At 42.5% G+C, this 14,348-nt stretch overlaps 1 pseudogene across 1 annotated transcript; it reads right to left on the bottom strand.

Annotated features, from left to right (window-relative positions):
* Positions 1-207: 207 nt before the first annotated feature.
* On the bottom strand, positions 208-11,683 carry LOC306923265 (secretory carrier-associated membrane protein 2-like; annotated as a pseudogene). Its single transcript, XR_013792512.1, has 9 exons — positions 11,591-11,683; positions 10,275-10,346; positions 9,812-9,898; positions 9,523-9,636; positions 8,388-8,516; positions 7,847-8,006; positions 6,522-6,623; positions 4,163-4,280; positions 208-3,079 (listed from the first exon to the last, which is right to left on the bottom strand). The product of XR_013792512.1 is annotated as a secretory carrier-associated membrane protein 2-like (transcript).
* Positions 11,684-14,348: the final 2,665 nt, after the last annotated feature.

Genomic DNA, 14,348 nt, shown 5'->3' with positions numbered 1-14,348 from the left:
TTACATTAAACCATCATTTGCAGATATGTTACATGCGTCATTACAGTACAGCAATTATTTTGTTACATTCTAACAGACGTCTTCGAAAAACACAATATACTGTACATCCGCATGCCTGTCAATAGAAGGAAGCACAGGGCGAAAGCCAAAGCCATCAATGCAGGAAGCATTGATCGAATTGTGCAGAACTTCTCCTTTTATGTTATAATATACCGTTTAGGTGTTCTAGCCTTGGCCAGTTCTAAAGTCTTGATTGCAGTGGCTGTTCTTACTGCTTAAGAACTAAAATGTCATCATATGCAAACTGTTATTGTAGAAACCCCACATCAAAAAACAACTGTGAACCTTGGATTACCGGCACCAATATCCACAAGAACCTGCAATTTCTGGAAATGTTGAGTTGAAACTGTATTGATTGAAACTGTATCTAAATGTAATCTCCAGGGCAAAGGTACTGTAGCCAATCAAAGTATGAATGCAGTTCTTTTCAGAATTCATAGGTTCTAGTGAATCATTAAAAAAAAAAAAGTTTTCATTCCAAAGCCTGCAATACAGCATATATTCACATAGCTCTGTTGTCGGGGAGAAACCACCCAACTCCACAACGATAATTATTCAAGAAACATGAAGAAAACCTATATATTCTTTTAAATATAAGCAATACTGCCTCATCAAAGTTGGTATTGTGACTTTATATGCTGTCAGATGATACGTACTTGCATGAGAGGGGGAGAGGTTACAGCTGCTTTAGCAGACAGTTTGAAGGGCCAATGGAGTTAGGTGGTTTTGTCCGAAGCACTTTTTAATACTGTGGGGTGGGGAGGGGAGGGGTTACTGAAAAATGGAGTTACAATATACACAATAATAAAGACTTTAATTGATCTATACATCTATTGGCAAATCAACAAAAAAAAGCATTGGCTGTACGGTCACCAAATTAAAGACAGTTTAAATGGCATTGCTGATTTTTTTTCTTCCAATCTTCTATACTGTGTTGGTTACCTTAGGAACCAATGACCACGGTAGCATACATAAGAACAAACTCAAGGCACATTTCAAAGTTTTGGTCAAAGCTGCATCATCAGCCACACAACAAGATCTACCACTGATTCAAGAAAACCTCCACCGTTGAGCTTTAGTCATTCAAATAGATGTGAAGTGAAGCTAAATTCATTTTCTACAATATCTTTTCTGAATTGAGACCTTAATTTACAGCATTTACATACAGTATATTATAGTTATTAAACCTTAACACAAAGCGTGCTCAACTCACTAATAAATCGTCTTTTTTAGTATATGGGAATACCGTATACAATAAAAGAAAAACGCCCTCTGCACATACCAGGACTCTTAATAGCTGTAATGCAGTGGTCACTGATATAGCAGACATGTTGCTTTGTCTGAATGCTACAGAAGGCCCTCTTGGCTGAAAGTGCATCCACTATAATATCAAGGACTTGTGGCATTCAATCTATGGAAGCTTCCTTCCTGCGTGTGTTGGCCATTTCATTTAGTATTTAGACCTTTACATACAATGACTGATGATGATAATAACAATAGTTTTTCTTTGCTAACAAAGAGAGACCAATGTTTGAAAACTGGCTATTTGAACTTTACACTACTAGGGTGTCATGTTTCTCTTGATTGAATAGAACACAAATTATGCAGGCAGGAGATTCATGGAGAACATTCTACTAAATCCATCAATACATCTATATTTCTTCCAGACTAGAAATAAGAGCATACTGTAAAAAAAAGAAAACTAAACAATACTTAAACATGTTTGTGACAGGACAACAATACAAAATTCTATAAATGTGGCACCTTTGATTTTCCTTTGTGAATAAGCTGAAGCTTACGTGATTCTTCCGGTTAATAATCATAGTAACACTATGGAGACTGTGATTAACTTAATTAATTCTCTAAAATCAGGGTCTTTCCATTCCATTTATTTATGCAATTACACGCTGCTCCTCTTATAAACTTTGAACTCCCTGAGCCAACAGATTGCTTCAGAGCACCACTAGGATGCTGAAGGAAAATTCAGGTGATAAGCACAATGCCCCATCTCGTCATGCAACCGAGTAGAAATAAGCCTTTACTCTGCTTGCCATGCAGTGGCGCAGGTTCATCATAAGTAGAGGAGCAACTTCTCCTCTTCTGCACATTGAAATGAAAAGACAAAGGGCTGTGAAACAAGACACACACCATAGAGGACAGTGGAGGAACAAAAACCTTCATCTTATTTATATTATACAATCACACACACAGGCACACTTAAAAAGACATTATAAAGACAGGAACGCCTTGGAGAAAGTCCACAAAAGGTGCATCATACTGTAGAGCTCAGCCAAAAGTGCACACACACACAATACACCAAGCGTAGACACTTTAAAATGGCACACAACATGCTTTCCTTCCCAGAATGCATTTGATGGGAGAACTTCCCTTATAACCGTCTCCTAAACTACTGTTAGAGCTGGATTTAGCAGAGCCAGGGGCCCTTGCTGTCTCTGTGGGAGACAGACTAATAGGAAACCACACTTAACATGGAGGTATAGAAGGGAAGATGCATAGATATTGGGAGTGAAATGAGGGAGCATAGTTCAACAAGGTCGAGCGCTCAGCTTGAGTTAGCTGAATGAGATCTAGCCTATTATGGCCCGACAGTTTTTAGCTTAGCCAAAAGTCTATAAATTAAAAGGTTAAGATATGTGTCTTTACTGAAATGTTTTGTAAAGTAAGTTAACATTCTCTTGACCTTGTTATCTAGAGACGTTGACGTAGTAAAGCAATCACCAAGTTTAGTCTAGCCTCACCTACACAAGACTAGCCTGGATATGCCAAATTTAGCCCACATCAGACTTGCCTTGAACTGTGAAAGCAGACTAGCCAAGTTCAGCCGAGCTCAGCCTTGCCTAGCCTAGCATTAGTTGTTGCCCTGGAAGGCTCCCTGGGCAGCAGTGGAGGCTGCTGTGGTAGCAGCAGTCTGGAATGTCTTGTTGGTGAGAACTCCCTGGGAGAACTCCTGCTGAGCCTTTTGGAAACTGGCTCCAGTCCGCCGATAAAGACTGTGAACCTGCAGAGGGACAGACAGTGATCAGCCTAAAGATAAGCAGATCGCATCTCAAGCATGAAACACAAGGGGTGACGGAGTGAAGAGAGGTTTGTGCCATTTCAGTTACTAGACCTGTATGTGCCCATCAGCCACCGGCCTACTTGAGAACGATGCAACTTGGGAACCTAATAATACCCATTGTCATAGCACCCGTTTTAACTATCTGTCTGTGTCCCTTTAGTGCCCATACTGTATATGGAGATGTCTGTAGTATGCAATACCCGTTGCCATAGCACCCATTTTAACTGTCTGTCTGTCTGTGTCCCACATGGAGGTGCCCTGTCTGCCTGTGTCTGAAGAGTGCAAACTGACTGAAAAGTGGACTGGTTAAGTAATACATTGGCAGGTGTGGGGTTGCCATGGCAATCAATTGACTGAGGCAGAGGCTTGAAATTGCACAGGTGAGGGGACTTTGGCTCATTAGGTCCACTGGCAGAGCCTGACCAGAGCCTTTTGTGGTGTTTCTGGACAACGGTGTATGCCACCGACTCGATACCGGGCACTGCACTCCCTGTGGGGGTGTGGAACGTGAGTGTCGATTTGAAGTCGGTGGGGCAAACGGTTCTCGAGTTATGTGCATTACAACCGTACACACACACACGCACAGACAGACAGACGTGGCGCATTTATAGTTGGACTAGACCTGTACGTGCCCGTTGGCCACCGGCCTACTTGGGAACGATGTAACTTGGGAACCTAATAATATCCGTTGTCATAGCACCTGTTTTAGCTATCTGTCTGTGTCCCTTTTGTGCCCATGCTGTATATGGATATCTCTGTAGTATGCAATACCCGTTGCCATAGCACCCATTTTAACTTTGTCGAATTTGAAGTTCTCGAGTTACGTGCATTACAACTGTGCACACACGCACACACGCATGCACACAGGGATGTGGCACATTTATAGTAGGATAGTTCTCCGGTTCAAAAAAATGTGTTTTCCACCCTCACGAATAAATACATTGGAGGGAAAGTGAGAGCTAGGGAGATGTATCGAGAGAGAGACAGAATGAGACAAGACATGGAGACAAGACAATTCCTCACCATTTTCAGCAGGATGACAGAGAGCACAGCACAGATGGTGAAGAAAGAGGCGACCAGCATCATGATGGCTCCCACCGCTGTGTTAAGACTAATGGCAGTGAATGCGGAAATCCAGCCACTGGATCAGAGCAAAGAGAATGCAAGTGGTCGTAAGGCCGAAATCATACTCACAACATGTGTAGTTATAAGAGTGACCAGGTACCCCCACCCAAACATGGAGGAATCAATACAATTCTATATCCTAACCATTTAACGGTCCAAAAGGATTTTCCTATAAGTAAAGCGTACAAGCTGCAACTGCTTTCCATTGTGTTGACAATATATTTCTTAAAGTTGACAATTATTGTGGTAACATTAGTTTACAGGGACAATTATGTTTGGTTCATTTAAATACCAGTATTTTCAGTTTCATTATGTTGATGTGGTCTATCTCACTAATATACAGTACATAGTTTGTACTAGTAACAGTAAATATTATATTATAATAGTGTTTCCCCTAGAATGGAGTTGATTCATTAGTTGAATTAATGTATAGAACTACAGGTTGGCATGGGAAAACAGTAAGACAAAAATAAACTGGAGACTTTTAGACAAGACAGCGCAGAGCAAGGTTACATGCAATACAAGTTATGAGCATTGCAGGCAAATCTGTTCTATGTTACATAGAGAATAACTGAAGTTGAGAGCCAGTGGCAAGAGATCATTTTGATCAGGAAAGGCTTTGAACATATGAGTCATCATATAACATTATTTTCAAAAGATTAACTTGTGTTTGCTAAGTAGCAGTAATAAAGTACAGTAAGACCTCTGTGGTGAACTTTTGGCAAAGACCAGATGTCTGATCTTGACAAAATAAAGGATTGCTAGAAATGCACCTGCAGGCCCCTTGGACTTAACCTTTGGTAAAATGGTCAATGATCTGCATTTCTATTGCGCCTTTATCCTGTGTTACATTCACTCATTCAGACGTACATTCACACACCGACGGTGGAAGCAGCCATGCTACTAGTACGTACCACAGTCTACCACTATACGGGAGCAGTTAGGGATTCAGTATCTTGCTCAAGAACCCTAGCACAAAGCCAAGACGAGCCGGAGATCAAATGGCCACTCCACCTCTACTCCTGAGCCATAGCTTCCTCATGAGCCAAGACCATTCAGAGGTACTATGGTTAAAGACGGGGTGCAATGGCTTTTTGGGAATTCTATTTTGAAGTTTCAATCTAAAACGGAAGGCTGTGTGCTTCTGAACTAATCAGAGTGTCGCATCCCTATAGCATTGCGAGAATTTGCGACGCTGCAGGTTATTGTTATTTGAATAGTTCTTAAGAAGGTTTGCAATGAAAACAAACAGAGGCTCTATGACAGCCAGAGGTTGGTTCAAAACTGTTTTTGTTAAAAAAAAGAAAAAAGAAAAAGAAAAAAAACATTTTGTGCCACTACACTTATTTTTCACAAAGTGGATAAATGTTTTGCATGTGAACAAATCTGTGTGAACATTTCCTTTTTTAATGTGTTGGTTTGTAAGCTTCTGCCCTTCTTAGCTTAGTCAGCTGACTGGAAAACATTTTGATTTGGACAAGAGTGCAAACTGGATTCTCTAAGCGTTTACATCGTTCCTATTCTTAATGTATGATATATAACGCAAGTGTGGTTTTAAAAGTGCCATAGAAATAAAGGTTTAGTATTGTCATGCATACGGTATAAAGGCAAATAGGGAGTTAGTGTGGTCAGGGTAAGTAGCAGAGACTTACAGAAGTCATCAGGAAGCAGAGACAGGCAGTGAAGCATTGAAGGATGGAAGACCTCTGATAGTAAAAATGGAGGCAAGACAAAGATGTAGGAGTAGTTTAGGACTGAAACACTGGACATACAGCAGGATCATGCTACCACGTGTGCACACTGCATGCAGATGCAATTTAAGTTAATCTGTCACCTGTACCATTATAGAGGCACCCCATCATCAGACCAGACTCTAGTTTGTTTGGCTAATTGTCAAACTGTTTAAACATTCAATCAATGTTTTTATTTTATTAATTTCTCTCTTTATTTTTATTCACAGCATGTTGTGCTTTATTTAGCGGACACAGGAAACCACGGCCAGAGAGAGGAGAGACATGCAAGACAAGACAGATTAACTCGGATTCAAACTCTGGTCCTCACGCTCACAAGGAGGCTGAACCACCAGGCAACCCAAATTAAATAATGTTAAAACCTACTTTGTATGTAAGAAGAGAGAACATATAACTCCTGCAGCTGACATAAACATCTTCCAATTCTTGATAATATCACACAGTTCTTTTGTACATGTTGAAGGATTTATGGTTTTAACCGGTTTGTCGGACTGGGCGTGACTCACCTGTTGCCCCACTTGGGGATTCCCACCGACTGGATGACCAAGAAGACCACTTGGCAGAAGAACACGAAGAAGAAAAAGAAGAAGCTGAATGAGCTGTCAGACCTGGAGATGAGACAGACAACAGCATCAGTCCATCAGAGTCAACAGCAATATTATCAATTCCACACAATGTACTCTACAGAAGTTATACCAATCACAACTCATGTCTCATACTTTTGGCTCTATTAGTAATCTCAGCAAGGCAAATGGCTTCTTGGTTAGAGTGGGTGACAATGTTATCACACGTAAAGATGAAATTACCTACCTAGGTTCCATCCTGGAGGCTAATCTTTCCGGTGATAAAATGGCCACCAACGTAATCAAAAAAGTCAACCATAGAACAAGATTCCTCTACAGGATCTCCTCACTGGTCAACAAAAACACCTTGAAGACCTTAACAGGAGCCCTTGTACAGGGTTTCTTTGACTATGCATGCACCTCCTGGTACCACAGCACCTCAAAGGCCCTTAAAACCAGGCTCCAGACTTCCCAAAACAAACTGGTCAGGCTCCTACTTGATCTAGCCCCCCGAACCCACCTCACCCCTGCCCACTTCGACAGGCTGGAATGGCTTAGGGTCGACGACAGAGTACAGCATCTTGCAATGGGTCTGGTCCACAAGATTCGATACACCACCAAGATACCCATGTACCTGTCTAGATACTTCCTTAATGTTAACGAAGTCCACACCCACACCAGAGGGAGTGCAACGAACCATGTACAACCCAGATTCGGCACAAACAAGGGACTAAATTATTTTCGCTCCTATGCCACCAAAATGTGGAACGCCCTACCAACTGTCATTAAGACATGCGAATCCCTTGACTCCTTCAAAACCGCTCTCAAAGGGCACCTACGGATGGCTGCAATTCGAAACTGGCCCCCGTAAAATCTGAATCCCCCCCCCCGCCCCCCCCCCTTTTTCCCCTCACTGTATATATTTCTTTTCCCTTTTTACCTCCTTTATGATGAATTCCTGTTCTGTCTATAGAAGTGTCTATTTGTACGTCTCTAAATGTTTTGATGATTTGAACATGGTGGACCCTATTGGAAACAAGTGTAATGCTTAATTGGGTCGTCCACTCACAGTTAACAGCCTTTGTATTGAGTTTGTGCTTGAAATGTACTGTAATTCTGCAAACTGTTAATAAATTCTTCAATCAATCAATCAATCAATACATAGTGTCAAGGGTGGTGTAACTCCCTGTACCAGGGAGCAGAGCTAGACCCCACAAAACAGCACTGAAGCTAAGGATTTGTTGAATCGAAGGAACGTAGAGACTCACTTGAAGGCCTTGTAGACCGGCCTGTACCAGCAGAGGAAGGAGCAGGGAGCAAACAGAATGAGCCACAGGATGGAGAGGCCAAAGTCGACGCCATATGACGAATTGGTCGTGAAGAAGGCCAGACACGCCAACAGGTTGAGGAACAGAGTCACACAATAAACTGGAGGGACAAAAGGGACAGATACCATTATAGAATCAACTCAACAGGAATAGAGAGACAGAATGGAGGGACACAGACAGAATTACAGGAAGAAGTAAACAGAGACCGAAACAAACATGGAGTGCTGAAAGAGCACTGATAACACTTTATGCCTGTATTGACCATGGACATGTTGAAATGACTAGGAGTGACATGTTTTACCATACATGGTGGCATAATAATAATAAAATAACATGATTTAGTGTTTCTTTAAAAAAGTGTATTCTTTAAAAGGTAAATAGTATCGAAATTGTACACATCAATATGTACTGTAATGATACTAGTACTGATACTAATGAGTATGAGTAGTATATTGTATGGTTTGTATTGTACTGTACTTACACATCCAGAGGTAGTATATCATCTTGCATACTCTCTGGTATTCCAGGGGAATCTCCTCAGAGAAGTCCTGGTAGAAGCATGGCTTGATGGGGAAGCTCTTAGGGAGAGGAGGCCAGTTGTTCGCTTTACCTTCCAAAGTAAACAGCAGAAACATCAAGTTTGTACATATACTTGCAAATTATGTACTTCAAACGATTGAGTAGATCAGGCGGGGTTCCCAACCTTTCTAATACCACGGACCGTTCATAAAATGTTTGTGGACCGGCATGGTCAGGGCCGGTCCTGAGCAATCTGGCGCCCCAAGCAGGATTTTTCGCGGCGCCCCCCCCCCCCCCCTCAAAAAATAAAAGAATAAAAAAAGTTTATTTTTTATTTTTATTTTTTTTACTCTGTCCCAAAAAATGAGGAGACACTGTGGAGGCACTGGGGGGACAGTGGGGACACTGTGGAGGCACTGGGGGTCCATTGGGGAGGCACTGTGGGGACACTTGGGAGGCTCTGTGGAGGCACTGGCGGGACACTGGCACTGGGGAGGCACTGGGGGGGCACTGGGGGGACACTGGGCAGACAGAGTTGGGACAGAGTAAAAAAAAAAAAAGAAATGTTAAAAAAAAAAAAAAAATGTTTTTTTTTTTTTTTTTTTTTTGGCGCCCCTCCCCCATGGCGCTCGAAGCCGCGGCTTCGTCGGCCTGTAGGAAGAACCGGGCCTGGGCATGGTGGAGGGTGGGGGGGGGGACTGTGGTCCATCGCGCCGAGCATCATTGTACCAAGGCTAAGGTAAAGCTACCAAGGATTCAACAGCGATGTCACTGTTGTTATGCAACACTGAAGTAGCGCAGACTCGAAGCTGTTTAATATAAACCACAGTCAGTGCTGACAACACTGATGAATCCTTTGTGTCTTCATGCGACCGAGACAACTTTTCACCGACGTTAGGAAAATCCTGATGACGCACGGACCGGCTATAGATTTACAGCCCGGAAAATTTGAAATACCCTTCTCTGCCCTACATGTCCCACGGACCGCTACCGGTGGTTGGGAACCTCTGGAGTAGATGATACAGATGTGTGGAGTAGCAGCAGTAGTAGAGGTCAGTATAGTAGTAGTCTAGCAGTAGAGGTCAGTATAGTTCTACCTGTGCGGGTCCTCTGTTCTGTAACTCCTGTTCTCTGCGATCAAGCTCCGCTGCCTTCCGCTCCAGTTCTTCCTGCTGTCGCAGCAGGTTAGCCTGGGCTGCAACTGCAACTGCCTACACACAAGTAGTTTGAATGTAGTTCAGAAAGTGAGGAAATGAACAGAACAGAACAGAACACATGGGGGAAGCAGATCCTAGGTAAGTGTTACAGTACTGTTTGCACAGAATGCATGGGGGAAGCAGATCCTAGGTCAGTGTCACAGTACTGTGTGGAGGTGAAGTGACTGACCTGAGGGCTAGTGTCTATGGAGGGCTGCAGGACAGCTGGCTGGTACGCAGTGGTGGAGGCAGGAGTGGTGTTGATAGTTACATCATCCTGGAGGGAGGGAAGAAACATAGAAGAAAAATAAGAACATTCACAAAGTTCTTGATGTATTGTAATAATATGACAGAATATAGAAAGAACCAAAACAATTAAGTAACAGTTTTACTGCCATTATGACTCATTACTCTTGCAACCAGAGTATATCAATACGGATATTACTTTTACTACTCCTATAACCAGAATATCAATTCTGACTGTACTTCTACTACCCCTATAACCAGATGCTACTTCTATTATACCTAGCGATACTACTTCTATTATACCTAGTGATACTACTTATATTATACCTAGTGATACTACTTCTATTATACCTAGTGATACTACTTCTATGACTCCTTTAACAAGAGCAGCAATTCTTGTGTCTTACATGTGAAGGAAAAGGGTTGAACTGTTCCACAGGTTCTACAGTGGAGTTGGTCACCTGTGTGACCGATGCGTCCTGAAACACACATAAAACATCACTGTCAACAATTCAACACTTAACTGAAAATTAATTTAGATTATAACCAATAAATAACAGACTGGCTCAGGTTAATCGATTGATCAAGAAGCATTTTTTTAAAATATTTAATATATCAATGAATCGGCACGATATATATATATTTTTTTTACAAATGGCCAACCTATAAGCTCCGCATTGTGAGCTTGTAGATCTGCTATTTTCATCTGTGTGTGTGTGTGTGTGTGTGTGTGTGTGTGTGTGTGTGTGTGTGTGTGTGTGTGTGTGTGTGTGTGTGTGTGTGTGTGTGTGTGTGTGTGTGTGTCATGCTTGTTGTATCCTGAGGACATTATGCCTCGACTTGGAGGATGTATACTTGCTGCATCGTAATATTTGAGTGTACATACATACACATACATAAATTGTTAAAATGTGAGTGCTACGATGACAACACAACATATACGTATATTACATAGAACATATTCTTGTGCTAGCTCAACTAGGGGCAGCCAGTGTTCATTTCACAGCTGTGTAACAAGCAGCACAGAGTGACCTTCAGACATGGTTTTGATAACCTCTTTCAATCATTACCTCCTACTGTATACAGACATCACTAATACACAGCACACGGTGACGAAAGCAACATCTGTCAAAAACGCTACTGCTACAATGATGACTTTCATTTAGTTATTTAGATTTTGCACACTTTTAATTGTGTTAACAGTACAAGATGATATACTCTTAACATTGATTTAAACTTAAGCCTGAGTGTCCGTCATAAAACGTATAGGCCTACATTAAGCAGCAGCATTTATTTTCTGTTGAATTATGCCTCATTTCAATAATGCTTTACAGTTTCTACATCCTTTGTGTCAGATTGTTTATCTACTTTACTGTGCTCTGTTTGTTTGTTTGTAAACTATGAATTATGTATGTATTGTTATTATTATAAAGTCATTATAGACATAGTTCATAGGTACATCATTCAAAAAGAATCAGGTCAACTGATCTTAGAACAGTTTATAGCCGATAGAAGAGGCCAGAAGAGACAAGTCTGTGGTACATGTCTAGTCAGAAAAACATTAACTGGCCTACAAACACACTTCCCCCAGATGACCAAGGAAGCTTAGAGAAGGAAGTGTCATGGTCACATGACTGTGCTGCGCCATGACACTTTCATGGGAGCCAAATCTCGCACCGGAAGTTACATGAATACAAAGCAGTGTGTAGATAAACCTACCCACATTCTCAACCATACCCTTGACCTCATTCTGGTCTATGTTATTACAATAGAGCACCTCATAGTTTTCCCACGAAATCGTGACCTCTCTGAACATTATCTGATAACTTTCGATTTTACATTGATGGATTATACACCACTGGACAAAAATGTCCTCGGCAGAAGTATATCCAAGAGCGCTGTAAATAAGTTCAAGGAAACAATTCCATCAGCCATCAACTCGGTATATTTCAACATAGAAGACCCGCACACCTATAGTCCTTCTCAAATCGATCACCTTGTTGATAGTGTCACAAGCTCATTTCAAATGACACTTGACTCTGTCGCTCCCCTGAAAAGGAAAGTAATAAAGCAACAAAGGCTAGCCCCATGGTACAACTCGGAAACTAGAAATCTCAAAGCGAACGTCTCGCAAACTTGAAAAAATATGGCGCTCAACCAAACGGAAAGAATCGTGTATAGTCTGGCAGAATAGCCTCAAAATATACAAAAAGGCCCTCGACAATGCCAGAGCCACCTATTATTCATCCCTAATAGAGGAAAACAAAAGTAACCCCAAGTTCCTTTTTGACACTCTGGCAAAAAGTAATGATTCCACTGATCCACATATCCCTACAACTCTCAATAGTAACGATTTCATGAGTTTCTTCAATGGCAAAATAGGAACTATCAGAGATCAAATTTATCTACAACTACTCTCGGCCCCTGGATCCAGTTCCAACTAGATTACTCAAAGAGGTCCTGCCCCCGGTTGGTACATCCCTGCTCAATATGATCAATATGTCCCTGGTGACAGGCTACGTGCCACAATCCTTTAAGGTAGCTGTAATCAAACCTCTCCTCAAAAAGCCTACTCTTGACTCAGGAATTCTAGCTAACTATAGACCCATATCAAACCTTCCATTTCTCTCCAAAATCCTCGAGAAAGCAGTCGCCAAACATTTATGTGACTTTCTACATAACAATATATTCGAAGGCTTTCAGTCGGGCTTCAGAGCTAAGCACTCAGCTAGCACTGAGACGGCATTGCTGAGAGTTTCAAATGACCTCCTGACTGCAGCAGATAATAACCTCCTCTCTGTACTGGTGTTGCTGGACCTTAGTGCTGCATTCGACACTATTGCCCACCACATTCTGCTACAGAGACTGGAGCACCTGGTTGGCATCAAGGATGTCGCACTGAAATGGTTCGAGTCCTATCTGTCTGACCGATTTCAGTTTGTTAATGTCAATGATGGATCCTCAACACGTGAAAAGGTCAAATACGGAGTTCCACAAGGCTCTGTGCTTGGACCAATACTTTTCTCTTTATATATGCTCCCTCTGGGTAACATCATCAGGGAACACTCTATAGATTTCCACTGTTACGCGGACAACACTCAACTATATCTATCGATGAAACCGAACAAAACGGACCAACTAGTCAAACTTCAAGCATGTCTTAAAGACATAAAGAGTTGGATGACCCGTAATTACCTACTCCTCAACTCCAGTTATCGTTATTGGCCCTAAGCCCCTAAGAGACAAACTAGCCGACGAGAACTTTTCCCTAGATGGCATTACCTTGGCCTCCAAGGCCACTGTAAAGAATCTGGGAGTTACCTTTGATCAAGATATGTCCTTCAAATCTCACATCAAACAAATCTCAAAGACTGCCTTTTTTCACCTGCGTAATATTGCAAAGGTTAGGCACATCCTGTCCAAAAATGACGCAGAAAAACTTGTCCACGCATTTGTTACCTCAAGGCTGGACTACTGCAACTCGCTATTGTCAGGCTGCCCAAGTAAGTCTCTGAAAAGCCTACAGCTAGTTCAAAATGCTGCGGCGCGTGTGCTGACAGGTACCAGAAGAAGAGACCATATCACTCCTTCACTGGCCTCTACACTGGCTCCCGGTTAAATACAGAATAGAGTTCAAAATTCTTCTCCTCACCTACAAAGCTCTCAATGGTCAGGCACCACAATATCTCAAAGAACTCATCGATCCCTACAAACCAAATAGAACACCAGTGCGTTTACAGTATGCAAAAATGCTTACTGTCCCAAAAATATCAAAAGCTACAATAGGAGGCAGGGCGTTTAGGTCCCAGGCACCTCAGCTGTGGAACCTTCTCCCGGCTTCGGTCCGTGGGGCTGACACGCTCTGCACATTCAAGACTAGGTTAAAAACCTTTCTCTACGACAAAGCCTATAGCTAGACTTGTCTCCAGTACTCGCTCACCCGATAAAGTCATAAGGGTGAGAACTGAGTAAGGGGAACCTCCCGCCAAACCCCGCACCTGTGTTGTGTGTCTGCTAAATACCATAATTGTACATTGTTTGTGTGGGTTTGTCTCCCAGCAGTGCTTGTAATATACACTGTATAGGCTCCAGTAAGGCCTGCCACTAACCCAACATCCGGGGAATCCCTCCCCGGAGTCTCTTTTCGTCCTCCACTTCGCAGTTCCGTGGACCTCTAATATTAACCCCCAACTGATTGCCGAGTGTGACCGTGGACCAGGCCACTTCATGGAGCCCACCAGAAGTGTGACCGTGGACCCGGCCTCACAGTGCACGACCTGGACCAGATGTGGACCAGGCCCCTCCATGGAGCCCACCCTGTCTATCTCTCTTCTATTCTTTCTTCCTATTCCCCCTCTACCCCCCCCCCCCCCCCATTTCCCCCTGACACGGTCGAGGCAGATGGCCGCCCACCCTAGAGTCGGGTTCTGCCTGACGTTTCTTCCTAAAGGGGAGTTTTTCGTTACCATTGTCGCAATATT

Source organism: Electrona antarctica, assembly GCF_951216825.1.
Source record: "Electrona antarctica genome assembly, chromosome: 5".
NCBI lineage: Eukaryota > Metazoa > Chordata > Actinopteri > Myctophiformes > Myctophidae > Electrona > Electrona antarctica.
Note: the sequence above shows the minus strand (reverse complement) of the source record. Positions and strands in the feature narration are given on the sequence as shown.